We start from the raw sequence: 16,682 nt of genomic DNA, 5'->3' as shown, positions 1-16,682 counted from the left end.
TTACAGAATCCTCTTCCTTTTTTTACTGGTTCCACAATACTCACTCCACCGTTCAAGAAAGCGCGAGGCATCGGTCAGCTGCAACCTTTTTCCAAAGGTCTATTTAATTCCATAGACTGATTTTTCCCTTATATTTTCCTTTCTCCATTGCCCTTATACATCGAGCAACTTCCTCTGCTGGACCTTCTAATTCCTTATGACTGTATTTTTTTTTTTTTTATTAGATATCCCTCAAAGACTTATCCAAGTAAATATTTCCCTCTTATATCCAATACATCTCACAGCTTACGTCAGATGCATTTGTTTCTTTAAAATTCTTCTTCTATTCTATCACGTTAAGCAAAACACCCATATATGTATATATATATATATATATATATATATATATATATATATATATATATATATATATATATATGTGTGTGTGTGTGTGTGTGTGTGTGTGTGTGTGTGTGTATTTATTTATATATATATATATATATATATATATATATATATATATATATATATATATATATATATATATATATATGTGTGTGTGTGTGTGTGTGTGTATTTATATACATACATACATATATATATATATATATATATATATATATATATATATATATATATATATATATATATATATATATATATATATATATCTTCTCTTACCTTCCGTGTCTCAACTTTGTCGTCTTCCGTTTTACAGCTACTTTCTCTTCTATTTCCTTGACTATCTTATATTTTGTAACCTTTTTATTTTTCTCTTGTTATTACTGTTTTTTTGCTTCTTCCAGATTTATACCATACGTTTTACGTTTTTTGCTTCTTCCAGATTTATACCATACGTTTTACGTTTTTTGCTTCTTCCAGATTTATACCATACGTTTTACGTTTTTTGCTTCTTCCAGATTTATACCATACGTTTTACGTTTTTTGCTTCTTCCAGATTTATACCATACGTTTTACGTTTTTTCCTTCTTCCAGATTTATACCATACGTTTTATACATTTTTACAACTCCTTCACGTCAGCAGTGTTTACTTGTTGTTTTTTTTCTATTTGATCTTCTACAGTCTCTTGTATATTTCTTTGTCTGCTGTTGTAATATAGTAACAGCTTTTTTTTTTATATTAGATCCTGGTTTCTACAGGCCATATCTCTGTTTCAGCTATAAGCTCCCTGGGTGGTGTCATCGACAGTTACTCTAACATCCCTTTCATTGTTATAGGTTGCATGCTTTTCAATTACTTCATTTCCCTTTTATCATTCCCCAAGTTTCTACATGGGCCATTATGATTGTGATTACTAGTTTCGTATATTCTAATTCGTAAATCCAAAGCTACATCCCTAACATTTGCTTCTTCTTCATATTTCATTATTTCTGGCTTCATGAATTCCACTCTTTCTTTCCTTTTTTTTTTAATGTTAAATGAATTATCTTTTTTTTCATTACCTATTGCACCAAATACGAATAATCAGTTACTCTTAATCTCTCGAAATAAAAACCAAGACTATAACTTTCCAAAATATGTTTCTCAAGACTTGTAAAGTAAATTACAAACTTATGAACTAAATTCAAAGAAAGAAAGAGATGGACCACTACCTATTGGTTATTTTATAAAGTCAAAGTTTATTCTACTATGATTATTACATATTTTATCTGCGCAGTGACTAAATTTGTCTATTTCATGAGTTAAGTTTTATGAAATTGTAAATCGATAGAAATTTGCGACTTTACAGCGGTCTCTTGAGAGGTAATGTCACAGGTCATCAAAGACGAGTGGTTTTGATGTTTGAATATAGATGGCGCCACTGCTTTTACAAGGACACTAATGCAGACCCTTAACTGGGGATGTCTGCTTCGTTTTGTCATCCTTGTTACGTCAGGGGGGAAGGCGAGACGGAACTTATCACGAAAGACATGTTTACTGGAGAGGTTAGTTGTGTGTTGAAGTGTCAGTTGGGAATACATTGGACAGTGAATTTTAAATGGTTAGAGGTATGCTTTTCATTATTTGAGTGCGTTATGTCGTGCTTAGTTTATTGATGTTCGAATTCTTTATTTAATAATGATAAATTAGTAAATTCCGGAGTATTGACTTCAACTTTGAATCGGGGTAATGTTATTAAGTGTTGATGCAGATCAGATATTTTCCCCGTCAATTTGAAAGACATTGACCAGCTATACTAGGGAGTTGTTTGACATATGATAGTGCTTTCTGGTTATCACCATCTCAAGAGTTATCAAAAAAAGGTTTTCCTGGAGATAGTTCAGATTCCGTTTGTGCTCTCCCCTCTTTCTATCCATCTGGCTAAGTAACCTAGTTCTTCTGGTATCTGTCCAATTTGTTTGTGCGCTCCCTCCTTTTTGGCCTTAATGCCCAAGTTGTGTGGGGCTTACTTTGAAAAGTATTTTTAAGTTTCCTCTTAATTTATCCTTTCCTACAACAAATTACTTCATTTGATTCCAGACTAACGTTTGGCTCTTGACAGGAACCACGTATTACTGCAAGTCCCCTGGCAAATACTGGAATCCCCTTGAATATTACCGAAATCCCCTACAATATCACTGTAAACTTTGAAATTGTTAATGCGTTTTCATTAATATACATAATTTTTTAGTAAATTAAATAAAATTTTTATTTTAAAGCATTTTTCTATATACCTTTAAACAATATATGAAAGGGTACAGAACCCGTCAAATTCACTTAACCTAACTTAGTAGTTCCCAGGTCCCAACCCCTAGCAGGGGCACGGTTCACTTAACCTAACTTAGTAGTTCCCAGGTCCCAACCCCTAGCAGGGGGCAAGCCCCTGGACCCCTTTCCCAGGTCACAAACAAAGTCACAACGCCAAGCCGGGGGCAAGCCCCTGGACCCCCTTCTCAGGTCGCCAACCTTCCCAGGTCACAACCCCTTGCCAAGGTTCTACCTGCAAATATTAAAAATATAAATACTAAAAACAACTCGTTTTAAAGAAAACTCATATTTATAGATTTCTAAGGGTTTGCAGTGATGTTGTGGGGGATTTCGGTAATTTTCAGGGGTATTCCAGTTCTACCTTTAGATTCCAGTAAATCCGGGGATTCCACTAATTCAAGGCACCGGCTCTTGACTGCTTGTCCTCTGTGGATATTAAGTTTCTTATATAAAATTATTTTTCAACCAGACATTGATATCAGATCTGTTCTTCTAGCTTAAATAGTGTATCTTAACGAATTTCCTTTATTTCTACCTCAAATTTTCAGAATTGGAGATAGTATTTAACTGTCGGTATTAGAAATTTAGTTGAACTAATGATTTATTGGTTTTTGCTCTGCCGTGGTACTATCAAACTTTCTCATTTCTCTTGTTTTGTCACTTGAAAGTGTCGCTACAAGTGTTATCCAATTGGCCTAGTATTGTGGCGTTATAATACGCCACGACACTCTTTGGGACACTTTTTTTTTTTTTTTTAAAAAGGCTAGAAAAATTCCAAAATAGTCAATTGGACAATCTTGAAACAAAGAAACCAATCTTTTTTAGGCCTCTTTGGTTTGCCAATAATTCATAACCACAAACTAAGGAAGATCAGCCTTTTTTTTACCCACTGTGTTGACAAAAAACTAAATGGCATTGGGAGAAAAACTATCATGGCAGCGGTGTCTTTTATTGAATAAAAGAAAAATTTTCTTAAAATGGGTTGTATATATAATTTTTAGTTCTCTTCGCAATTAAACTTTTTCATCGCATAGTTTATAACCCTTTTACCCCCAAAGGACGTGCGGGTACGTCCCTAATAACTCATCCCTTTACCCCTATGGACGTACCAGTATGTTCCATATACTTGTGTAGATAACAGGCCATGATTTGAAATACCCGCTTGACTGTTGTGATTGTGACAGGCCGGGAGAGGAGTTGTGAACTCAAAGGCAGGTTGGAAACGACTGAGTTATATTATTTTGGAACACTCTCCTTATATACAAAACATCAAGGCAACAGGAAAATACATGTTCGAGAAAGTGATACAAAAGGAATTATGTAAAATTGTGTGACACACTGTTGGTACATGGCTCCCCCTCTAAAAATGACATACTGAACATGTTAAATAGGTGCCCTGAATCTGGAGAGGTAGTAGTAATAACTGCGCCGATTACCAGCGGTGACTGGCTGTAGAAGTCGTTGGTTGGGGTGCGAGCAAGTGGTGGATGACGGTTGGCTGTTTTGCCGCTCCGGCTCGTCACGGGGTAGGCGAGTGTGTCCTACGGCATTCATAGGCGAGTGTGTCCTACGGCATTCATAGGCGAGTGTGTCCTACGGCATTCATAGGCGAGTGTGTCCTACGGCATTCATAGGCGAGTGTGTCCTACGGCATTCATAGGCGAGTGTGTCCTACGGCATTCATAGGCGAGTGTGTCCTACGGCATTCATAGGCGAGTGTGTCCTACGGCATTCATAGGCGAGTGTGTCCTACGGCATTCATAGGCGAGTGTGTCCTACGGCATTCATAGGCGAGTGTGTCCTACGGCATTCATAGGCGAGTGTGTCCTACGGCATTCATAGGCGAGTGTGTCCTACGGCATTCATAGGCGAGTGTGTCCTACGGCATTCATAGGCGAGTGTGTCCTACGGCATTCATAGGCGAGTGTGTCCTACGGCATTCATAGGCGAGTGTGTCCTACGGCATTCATAGGCGAGTGTGTCCTACGGCATTCATAGGCGAGTGTGTCCTACGGCATTCATAGGCGAGTGTGTCCTACGGCATTCATAGGCGAGTGTGTCCTACGGCATTCATAGGCGAGTGTGTCCTACGGCATTCATAGGCGAGTGTGTCCTACGGCATTCATAGGCGAGTGTGTCCTACGGCATTCATAGGCGAGTGTGTCCTACGGCATTCATAGGCGAGTGTGTCCTACGGCATTCATAGGCGAGTGTGTCCTACGGCATTCATAGGCGAGTGTGTCCTACGGCATTCATAGGCGAGTGTGTCCTACGGCATTCATAGGCGAGTGTGTCCTACGGCATTCATAGGCGAGTGTGTCCTACGGCATTCACGTCGGCTTCGGTTGAAGTTGAATAGGTGTCCTCTTCGTCACGAGTGGAGGCGTTGCTGGAGGTTTTGAAGGTCATGAAGTGGCTGTCCATAAGGGCACGAAGTAAGTTCACCTCACGAGGAGAGCTTTCTGCGGCAGGTTGCAGGCGAGTGATACTGGTCATTTTCCCGAGGGTGAGCGAAACCCTTTGGTCCCCCAACGGTTGTTGAGAGAGCTGAAAAGGCGTTGCTATACGGGCGGCTGGCGACGGCGAGTACTGCTGCAGAAGGTATGCGATGACGGCGTCTTGGTAACGGTGAGAGGCGGGGGGTGGGGGAGGCGGGAGGAGAGAGTCACTCCGGGGTCACCAATGTGACGGGCCGAGAGAGGGGTTGTGAGTCAAAGGCAGGTTGGAAACGACAGTTATATTATTTTGGAACACTCTCCTTATATACAAAACATCAAGGCAACAGGAAAATAAATGTTCGAGAAAGTGATACAAAAGGAATTATGTACAATTGTGTGACACACGGTTGGTACATGATGTTATTTGATGTCTTGTCATCAATGTAACATGAATGAGAAGTTTCTCTGGACCCCGCAAGGGTCAAGATGCATTTTGAACTTTCTTTAAAGAATCGGCTAATATTTAGGTTTCATTGCCATTTACACAAATATTACGAAAATAGGGCACAGCTACCAGTGCGTTGTGTTGTCCCTTTGACATCTTGTCATCACTGTAATATGAATAAAAGGTTCTCTAAGCCCCACAGGGGTCATCAAGGACCTATTTTCTCTTAAAGGAATCTGCTGATATTTAATTTGAGGTTTCATAGCAATTTTTGAATAGTTAACGTAAAATGGTTCTATTGCCATAGTAACAGTTTTCATTGTCATACGTTGGCCAGGCCTCCCAAAGGTCAAGATCGACCTTAAACTTGTTATGAATTAGCTGATTTTTCTTTGTATTTTTGAGTTTCTTAGCCTTTTATACAAATTTTACAAAATAAAATGGGACATAATTACTGGTGCAGGACTAGTTTGGTTGTTCCTTCTACATCTTGTCTACCGTGAATATGAAAGTTTCCTTGGACCCTACAGGGGTCATTAAGGACCTTTAAATTTTATGTAAAGGAATCTGCTGATATTTCTTGTGCAACAAGTTTAGATTTTAATTTTATGTAAAGGAATCTGCTGATATTTCTTGTGCAATAAGTTTAGATTTCATAGCCATTTTTACGAATAATTAAAATATGGTTCAGTTACCATGGTAACTGTTCATTGTTACACGTTGCTCCGGGCCCCACAGAGGTAAAGATGAACAGTTAAACTTTGTTATGAATCATCCGAGTTTTCTTTATTTTTTGGGGGTTTCATAGCCATTTATACAAATTTTACGAAATATTGTCTAGTTACTGGTGTAGGGCTAGTGTTTGGTTGTTCCTTAGACATCTTGTCTACACTGAATATGAATGAAAGGTTTCCTTGGTCCCCACAGGGGTAATCAAGGACCTGTATATTTGATGTAAAGGAATTAGCTGATATTCCATGTGCATTAGGTTTAGGTTTCATAGCAGTTTGCACGAATAATTACATAAAAATTATTCAGTTACCATGGTAACGGTGTGTTTTCATTATTGATGTTGCCCAGGGCCTCTCAGAAGTCAAGATGGACCTTTAAACTTTCTGCTATGAATAAAGTGATTTTTTTATAGTGTTATTTTTGGTTTTCATAGCCAATTATAAAAGTTTTAGGAAAAATTATCAGTTACTCCTGCGTGACTATTGTTTGATTGTTCCTTGGATATCGTGTCAACAATGATTAGAAAGTTTCCCTGGGCTCCACTGGGGTCTTGGTTGGCCTATAAATTTTCTGTAAAGAATCTTCTGATATTTCGTGTGCAGTTTGTTTAGGTTTCATTGCTATTTACACAAATAATTGCTGAAAATTATCAAGTTACCATAGTAAATGTTTACATCTTCGCCATCATGCCGTACGTGACTAGCATGCTTTCTCCCGGATGGAGTGTAATGGACTTAAAATTTCCGGGCCTTGTGATTTAAAGCTCTGAGCGGCTGATTTGAGTTGCCATGTGGTTTTTAGGCTTATGATTATTTTTACATATTTTTTTTCAATTTTGCCGAAACTTAGTATATTTTCATATTTCTCGCAGATATCCTTGTTCCCGGCAATGAGGCTACTGTCAGGACAAAGCAAAGCCCACTCGGTAAGCAAGGAAAGCGTGGTTGGACGGGGAAACTGGGATGGACATAGGTCATTTTAAACCTTCCCTTGCCTAGAGAAGGTAGTCTGACAATTCTCTCCTGCATTATCAGTCACGTTTGTGCTTTTACAGCCTGTTCTTATAAGTGATAGTGCTTTATAACTTTTTAGAATATTCCTCTTTGTGTGAAGGTGTTTGTTGGATAAATGTCTAAAGCTAAAGTGGGATTAGTGTATAGGGGAAAGGTTCCCATGATTGATGCCATAGCATCTAGTGCCCCAACTGCGACAGCTAGCCTTAGAGGTGCTGGAGAACAAAGCAATTTCAGTTCTCAAAATCCTTTGTCTCGACTGGTGTCTGTTAGACAGGCATTTCAATGTCATTCATTCATCAAATTTTGCTCGGTTCCGATTAGTTCCGTGAAATAACAGATCGTAACAAAAGTAATTTAGCTGTTGGTAACGCAAATTAAAAGGAGCACATGGTAATTTGTGTGTGGGGGGGGGGGGAGCGCTTTTCCCATTTTGACAGGGTTGGTGAGGGGGTGGGGGGCATTTTCCCATTTTGACAGGGTTGGTGATGGTAATGAGTCTTCTCCCTGTGGTATGTGTATGTATGTAGGCAATTTCCTAACAATTTATTCTGCTATGAAATGGTATATAAGTTTTTAGTTATAGAAGAAAGGAAACTGGAATAAAATACTTCGACATGCAAAAACTGTAAACCTAAATTTCTTTAGCGCAAGTAACGAAAATCTGAGATTGCAAAAGTTTTTCTATAGGTCATATGTAACCTATTCTTAGTTTTTTTTTTTTTTTTTTTTTTAACATTCATTGAACTTTCTTATGCCATGTGTGAAAATGAGGATAAAACAATGTAAATAGTGGCTATCGTTAGGTGAGTTTAGGCGATGACTTTTTTTTTTATTCTTTTATCGTATACATTCCGATAAAGCACAGAATCCTCTTCACGGAAACTTGAAAATCATTTAATCTTAGACAATTTATTCTGCTATTAATTGGTATATAATAGTTTGTAGTTAGAAGAAAGGAAACAGGAAAAAATTTTAAAACTTGCAAAAACTGTAAACCTAAATTTTTTTCAACGCAAGTAACGAGGGTTAGGGCATCACTTTTAGCTCGTTTATTATTTTTTCATGTTTCCTTTCTTCTAACTACAAACTCTTCTATACCATTTTATAGTTTCCTTGAATTCTGTGCTGTATCGGAATGTATACAATTAAAGATAAAACATTTCGTCATCGCCTAACTTCACCTAACGATAGCTACTATTTACATTGCTTTATCCTTATTTTCCATATGTCATAAGTTCAATTAATTTTATTCAAAATAAAAAAAAAAATATAATTACTCTAGGAATAGGTTGTATGCTAGATAGAAAGAAACTTTTGCAATCTCAGATTTTCGTTACTTGCGCTAAGGAAATTTGTTTACAATTTTTGCACGTGTACTAATTTTTTCGAATTTTTATATTCTAAATATAAAACTAGTTTATACTATTTTATAGCTGAATAAATTTTCTATAAGCTGGTATGGTTTTTAAGTTTGTGATAATACCTCGCGTGCTTTATAGGAATGTATACGAAAAATTGTCATCGCATAACTTCACCTATCAGTAGCTGCTATCTATATTTTTTTTCATACTTTTTATAACTATGAGAACCTTATCATTTTCCAAAATAATGAGACCAACCTGACACCTCTATGATGGAAATTGAAGCAATGGGCGCGATCTGCAAAAAATGTCAAAGCCATTCAAAACTGAAAACGACTGAGGGTTGTGACTGGCTGAGAGAAGGTTTTGACTCAAAGAATGAAAGCTACAGTGTGTTTATTATAGAACACACTTCTTTATATACAAAAGCTCAATGCAACAGGAAATTTAATGTTCAAAATAAAATCTGTTAACGGTGAGAAAAACGGGCATGTTTATTCAGGTTCTTTTTAGTGCGAGAGAAGAGCGAAGATAAAAGCATAATATATACACAAAATAGAATGTCTTTACTATGTACGATCGTGTGACACACGGTTGGTACATGGCTCCCTCCCTAAAAATGGCATACTGTACATGTTGAATAGGGCACCCTGATCTAGAGAGGCCAATTGTAGGCGGGTCATCTGGCAAGAGATAAGCAGTTTTTAGATGATCAATGGAGACTGTCTTCTTTGCCATGAATGTTTAGTAGGAATTTTTTCCAATTGCGTCGGATCACAAGGAAAAGGCCCGTGTAAAGGGGCGTTAGCAGGGGCTTGCTAGTGTCGTTGCGCAGGAAGATGTGCATTGCAGAGTGCAAGTCTTGTGTTACTTCGCTAGGGCTGGTAAGTCTGGCAGCATGGAGTAAATTTTCCTGTGACGTGACTTGTGCTAGAGATCGCCGGGGGAGGTTGTAGAAGGAAAAAGTTTGGCAGGGACGACTAACGGGTCGCCACCCACCATTTCAGCTGCCGAGACAACGAGGGAGTCTTTAGGAGTGGTCCTTAGTCCTAGGAGGACACGGGGAAGCTGAGTAAACCAGTTGCAATCCTTGCAGCGGGACATCAAAGCTGCTTTGAGGGTGCGATGAAAACTTTCAACCATTCCATTGGCAGCAGAGTTGTAGGCAGTTGTCTTGTGTAGGGTGATGCCCAGGAGATTCACCTATGTCCACAATAGAGAGGTGAAAATGGTACCCCTGTCAGAAGTAATATGTTCAGTGATACCAAATCTTGCAATCCATCCTGAGAGTAAGGTAGATGTACATGAGGTGGACGTTGCAGTTTCCATGGGAATGGTTTCAGGCCAACGAGAGGAGCGGTCAATGATGGTAAACGGGTAACAATGTCCTTGTGATGTGGGTAGGGGGCCTACAATGTCAACTTGAATGTGTGCGAAATGATGCAGAGGTTGACAAAAGGTTCCCACTCCTGAATCAGTGTCTCTATGTACTTTGGAAGTTTGGCAAGAAATACAGGCGCGGACCCAATCCTTAGCATCCTTAGAAATACCGTGCCAAATGAACTTGGTCTTCAGCAGCTGTGCAGAAGAACGGTAAGAGGCATGTGAAAGGCCGTGAATGAAATCAAACGCCTGCCGGCGCATGGGAGCAGGAATCTAAGGTCGCGGTCTACCAGTACTGACATCACAGAGGGTGGTGGTGTTGGAGTCTTCAAGAGGGAAGTCTTTCAACAGAGGGACTTGCAGGATGTCATACATGCTTGATACTCTGGATCCTGTCGTTGGGCGTCAGCCAGGGCGTTTTAATCCAACCCCAGTTGAACGGCAGCTAACTTTTTTCTTGACAGGGCATCGGCAACGGGATTCATTTTCCCAGGGACTTATTGAAGAATGAAATTTTATTCGGCCATGGCGGAGAGATGTCGTCTTTGACAAGCGGACCAGGCGTCGGACTGTAGAGTAAAGGCGTGCACCTGAGGCATGTGGTCTGTGCAAATTATGAACGGCGCACCTTCTAAGAAATGGGGAAATTGACGGACAGCCAAGTGTACCGCTGGCAATTCGCCATCGAAGATGGAATAACCCGATTCTGCCTCGGACAGTTTTCTGCTGAAGGCGGCCAATGGGCGGGGCGAGCCGTTGACCACCTGCTGGAGTACTATACCAATAGACATAGCTGGCATCGTTGGAGAGCAGAAGGGCATGTGGGATAGGAAAAGTGAGAGCCGCAGCGGTTGAGAGGGCTTTCTTTGCATTGTAGAAGGCAGTTTCTTGAAGGGGAGCCCACTTCAGGTCCTATGGCTCGCCCTTGAGGGTGGCATAGAGGGGAGCGAGAGTGGCAGCAATGGCTGGCAGAAAACGGTGATAGTTTATCATGCCCAAGAATTCCAGCAGAGCTTTGACTATCGAGGGCGTGGGAGAAGTCCTGAACGTGTGCTACCTTCTCAGGGAGGGGATGGACTCCTTCAGGAGTGATGCGGTGGCCTAAGAAAGACGCTTTGTTGGCACCAGAGGTACACTTGTCGTACCGGACTTCAAGGCCGTTATGTTGCTGGCGGTCAAGCACGATGAGCAGGTGACTTGAGATTTTCCTCTTTAGAGGAGAACACAAGAATATTGTCCACATAACATGCACAGAAAGGGAGGTCCCCTAAGATTACATCCATGAGATGTCGAAACTTTAACCCAGCATTACGAAGGGCAAAACGGGAGTAATTGAAAGTATGTACCAAACGAAGTGGTGATAGCGGTCTTGGGGATATCTTCTGGGTTCATAGACACCTGGTAATACCCCTTCAGGAGGTAGAGCGTAGAGAAAACCTTCACTTTGTGCAGGTAGGTCACGTCAGCAATGTTTGGGAGGGGGTAGTGATCCGGTTCTGTTTGCATGTTCAGGCACCTGTAATCCCCACACGGACAGAGGGAGCAGTCTTTCTTCAAAACTGTGTAAGGGTGACGACCATGGGCTTGAGCCCTTTTGGCAAAGTCCCATTTCTTCCATTTCGGCCAAACGTCTGTTTGGCGGCTGCCAATCATTCCGGTGCCAGACGTCTGAATTTTTTCAAGACTGGGGGTCCCATCGTCTTGATATGGTTATAAATACCATGCTTGGCAGGAGATGCGGGAGTTTGGCTAAGTTCTGGACTGAAAACTTCTGGGGACGATGTGAGGAGGTGGGCGTAGGCATCCGTGGGTCCGCTGATGTGGAGAGAGAGAGGTTGAGGGGGTGGGTTGAAGAGTTGTTGACAAGTATGAGTCAGCGTTGACCAATAGTCGGTGGACGACATCGACCAGAAGGTGGAAATAGAGAGGAAATCCACACAGAGGATTGGTAATGTGACATCGGTAATGAGGAACTTCCAATTAAATTTAAGTTATCCAAACAATAATGTGAGGTTCTCGTAACCGTAGGTGGGTATCGAATATCCGTTGACAGCTACCAAGCGGATGTCGGCAGACTTAGACAGACTACGTAGTGTCCTGAAGAGTTCCCTTGGCAAAAGGGAACGACAAGCACCCGTGTCTACCAAAAATCGCACGCCTGTTCCTGCATCGTGTAAAAAGAAAAGATTAGAAACATGGGAGGCAACCGCCATGAGCAATGGCCTACTTACACGTTTTTTGGCCACTGACAATCCTTGGCACATTTCTAAGCGGTTGCCCCGAATCTGAAGTGGTAGTAGCAAAACTGCTGCGGAGGGGAGGTAGTAAGGGGCTGTAGAAGTCGTAGGTTGGGGCAAGCGTGAGTGGTGGGTGGCTTTGTTGCCGCTTCGGCATGTCACGCGGTAGGTGTGTATGTCCTACGGCATTGTCTACTTCAGTTGACGTTGAATAGGCATCCTCTTCGTCAGGGGTGAAGGAGTTGGTGGAGGTCTTGAAGTGGCTGTCCATAAGGGTGTCGGCTTTGGTCATAGACTTTTTTGGGTAAACTATCGACATCGGGTATGGCAGCGCGAACAGGTCCGGGTAAACGGCTTATCCAAAGGGCCCGAAGTAGGACTGCCTGATGAAGAGAGCAGTTTTACGGCAGGTTGCAGGCGAGCAATACTGGTCAATTACCCAAGGGTGTGCGAAGCCCTTTAGTCCCCGAAAGGTTGTTGCGAGAGCTGAAAAAGCTTTGCTATACGGGTGGCTGGCGACTGCGAGTACTTCTGCAGAAGTTATGTTTAGAGTGCATCATACACTATTGGGGTGTCTCCTTGTTCACAAAGCCAGGTCTGATATTTCCGGGAAGGTGTCCTCGGGTATTGCCATGAGAACATAATCTGCTTTGGCGGTTGAGAGTCACGCCCTTGATGCGAAACTGGACTAATGTGCACTGAAAGTAAGCAAACGCCTCTCCGCTGGCTAATTAAGACAGTTTCAATGGGGGAGCCGCAGCATTAATTTCCGTAAAATCTGCCACAGTACCAACGATGTCTGGGGGGAAGGGGGTGGAAGGCGGTAGGAGAGAGTCGACGTCCAGGGTCACCAATGTAATGGGCTGAGAGAAGGTTGTGACTCGGGCAGGATGAAAGCAACAGTGTGAGTTTATTATAGAACACTAATTTATATACAAAAGTTCAATGCAACAGGAAATTTAATGTTCAAAATAAACACCATTAACAGTGAGAAAAACAGGCTTGTTTATTCAGGTTTTTTTCAGTGCGAGGGAATAGCGAAGATACAAGCATATATACACAATAAAATTTCGTTACTATGTACGATCGTGTGCACACAGTTGGTATAGGGTAGGGTTGGGGAGTTCCAAATACTGCGGTGGTAAAAGGAATAATGTACCCTAATGTATTGTACGGAATCTACAGGAATGCAGGCCACCCAGTGGGAACTGGGCGTTTTGGGTGCACAAAAATAGACTGGCGAATCTAACTTTAAAACTACCTTTTCTCTATACATTGTTCTCTGGGACACTTTATTCCACGTGGACATAAATCTATGAGAAATTGCTAGATACAACAACTATTGTTCACTTTTTAATAATTTTGTCTGTAGTTTCTGCCCCTGTTTGAGTTTGTGCATTTTCTGCACAAAAGCCCGCCCTCCCACGTTCTACTAATGCAATTACTGTTTGTTCATTTATAAGTAGCTGCTTCTCCTTCTTCCCCTAACATATGACAGTTCACCTTATTTGGGTATGTGCGCTCGAATGACTTAGACGGTTCTGACAAGCCTAGTTTTATAAGGCCAACTCTTCTGTTCCTATTAGCTGTTAAATTTCATCCCTTGTAGATCACAAAGTGTCAGGTGTGTTTTGGGGCCCAACATTTAAAAAAATTTAATGGCTGCTTTTTTATTTCGATGTTATAGCAAAGTCTCTGATTTATCACTGCATTCCTTGTGTAATGAATGAATTTTTAAAAGCTGTTATCCCTCTAAGGTTAGTGTCATGAGTAATTATAATAAGGATTTATTAGATTTAGTTTAATAATGTAAGTATTTGTGATTTACTTTTAGTATGTGATCTGGGAAAGTAGCTTGTGATCTGGGAAGATAGTTCGAGGGAGCAGGCAAGCCGGGTAGGTCTGTGACCTGGGAAGGTAATTTGTGAGAGGGGTTGGGGAGGCTAGCACCTTCTGGCTAGGTCTGGGACCTGTAAGGGGATGGGGGCTGGCCTTCCAACTAGAAAATTTACCTGGCTAATACTTGTCAAGGTTAGGTGGGTTTGTTAGGTTCTGCGGCCTTTTACAAATCTGTGCTAAATCACGTTTAGGTCTGTTATTGTACCCCCAAAGTCCCAGGTCCCCACCTGTCTGTCCGAAGAGGTGGATCTGTTATGGTAGAATGGCAAATTTGCAGTAGAAATGATGACCAATTTTGTTGAAAGCGCATTGTTATACTTAAGGAAAAGCAGCTTTTTCTATTTTTAATGTACATGCTCTATAATTTTGATTTTTTTAGTAGAATCATTCTTGGGATAACAAATAGGAACACTATTCCTCTGCAAACATTTCCGTAATAAACAATTTGCAGAACAATAGTTGCTTTCATAGATGGAAAAAAAAGACTAAAGAAAATAGCCAAATTTGGTAGACACTGTTATACTGAAGTCCCCCCCCCCCCCCAAAGAGCTGCATTTTCTTAAGTCCTTTTTTGGTCTGTAGCCCTCTTTAGAGGTATTGTACAGCTCTAGTCTGAAGTCTCTTAGCTTGTTTTAGAAGCTGTATTCCTAGTTTGTCTTGGGAGACTAGTTTTTCCCTTTTGCAGTCATTTGGTACATTTAGAGAGGTGTCGTCTGATCTCCCTTTAGTGTCTGTGTTCTCTCGGCTTGCAAGATGCTATAGGCTGGGACATTTTCTCAGATGTTCTCGGAAGAGTGTCATTCTCATGAGTGATTATTCACTTGGTCAGTGTATCTAGATTGACCCTAAATTCTACATTGGCTGTTGTTTGCCGTCTTCTTTGTATGATATTGGGCATATTTAGTTTCAGCTCACTTTTGCTGTCATTAATGTAACCTCCTATTCCAAAAAGATTATTACAGTTCCCTGATCGTAAATTGGGATAATGGGCTAGATAATTTATCTTAAGGTTATGTTTATATATATGAAAGTTTCACTCCAAAGAGATCCATGCCTGGATAATTTGGCTGGTCCCACCCTGCCTTCTCCACTTTTGGTATTGCACAACTGACCATAGAATTGCATGAACTCTGGTTCCAGGTGTCATTATTACCAACAATAGGGCAGAATAGGAGGTATAAAGGTTGCCAATGTGGTAAATATTGGGGTAGGTCATGTGATACAGGGCTAGCTAAATTTTAATTTAGGATTAAAAATAAATATTTGTACAAATTTTTTGTGTGAAAAATGTTGAACTAGTTTAGGTGTGTGAATTAATTTAACAAGCCTTCATATCAGCATATAATAAGTTAAACTCCATTTAATGGTTGCCTGTAAGACAAAAAATAAACATTGGAAGAGGCAGGTATTAAATCAAATCTTAGAAAACTTGACTGTCTAGAGACAGACTTCTAAATAGAATAATTTTAACAGGATTAATGAAGGGTGTTCATAGTTTAATTTTTGCCGTATTTTCACTTGTATATTAAGTAATTTTAATATTTTGGTTTACAGGTGTTAACAAAAGTTTGATGTCAGGCCTCCTACCAGTTTTTGAGCCATCTGGCTTGCAGGCAGAATTTTTCAATATCTTGACTCTGCCAGAGCTCATTACACAAACGTGTGTGCATCTGTACTAGCGGTCAAACTAGTTTGGGGAAAATGCAGTATAGAAGTCTTCGTGAAGATGAGCAACGAAGGATTGATCCCACGATCAACAAAGTATATGTTCAGGACTTTGGAAGAAATATACCGAAAAGTGCCGGCCACCCAGAGTAACTGAATTTGAAACTAATCAAATTTCAGTACAAGAAAAAATTCAACATGGATCCTGCAGGTCAAGCTAGTCTTCCAGCCGAGGCTTTAAGGGTATAACTAGATGATTCTTGCGAAGGGGGACTAAACCTGGTAGATCCTGCTGGTTTAGAGTGAAGGAATCACTCTTTGAAGAGGCTTTCCTCATCTTCTACAGAACATCATCATGTCTCTGGCCCAAATCAAAATAATCTTGGCAATCTGCTTGAAGCGGCTGCATCCCGTACATGGTCTGTAGAAAGTCGGTTGGCTTAGAGCTTTCTGGGCGGCGACTCTAGTTTGACAAGGTATCTCCAATGGAGTCTTGTCTGGGACCCAGAACTACCTTCGTTTTGCAACTAGTTAACTATTGTCCTATTGCCATTGTATTTCAACAGATGTAGTGGAGTTTTGATTTTCATGGTTGTGACCCTATTCTGTACATTACAAAAGTACACGGAATGTTAAGTTTGCAGCTTTAAACTTTTAAAAGTTTTGTAGAGATTTTTTGTAGACTTCATTTTTAATGTGCAGATTTTTAATGTGCCATAGTTAAGTATTTTAAATAGTTTTGAATGCGAGGATGTGCAATCTCACATTGAAAATCCAAAAATCTATTTTTTTATCCCTTAGGCGATTTAAAATTATT

At 40.5% G+C, this 16,682-nt stretch overlaps 1 long non-coding RNA gene across 1 annotated transcript; it reads left to right on the top strand.

Annotated features, from left to right (window-relative positions):
- The first annotated feature begins 1,913 nt into the window (after window positions 1-1,913).
- On the top strand, window positions 1,914-16,472 carry LOC137642186 (uncharacterized). Its single transcript, XR_011044669.1, has 2 exons — window positions 1,914-1,989; window positions 15,755-16,472. It is a non-coding gene; the product is annotated as an uncharacterized lncRNA (long non-coding RNA).
- Window positions 16,473-16,682: the final 210 nt, after the last annotated feature.

The sequence above is a fragment of the Palaemon carinicauda genome, chromosome 6 (genome assembly GCF_036898095.1).
Source record: "Palaemon carinicauda isolate YSFRI2023 chromosome 6, ASM3689809v2, whole genome shotgun sequence".
In the NCBI taxonomy this organism is placed as follows: domain Eukaryota; kingdom Metazoa; phylum Arthropoda; class Malacostraca; order Decapoda; family Palaemonidae; genus Palaemon; species Palaemon carinicauda.
Note: the sequence above shows the minus strand (reverse complement) of the source record. Positions and strands in the feature narration are given on the sequence as shown.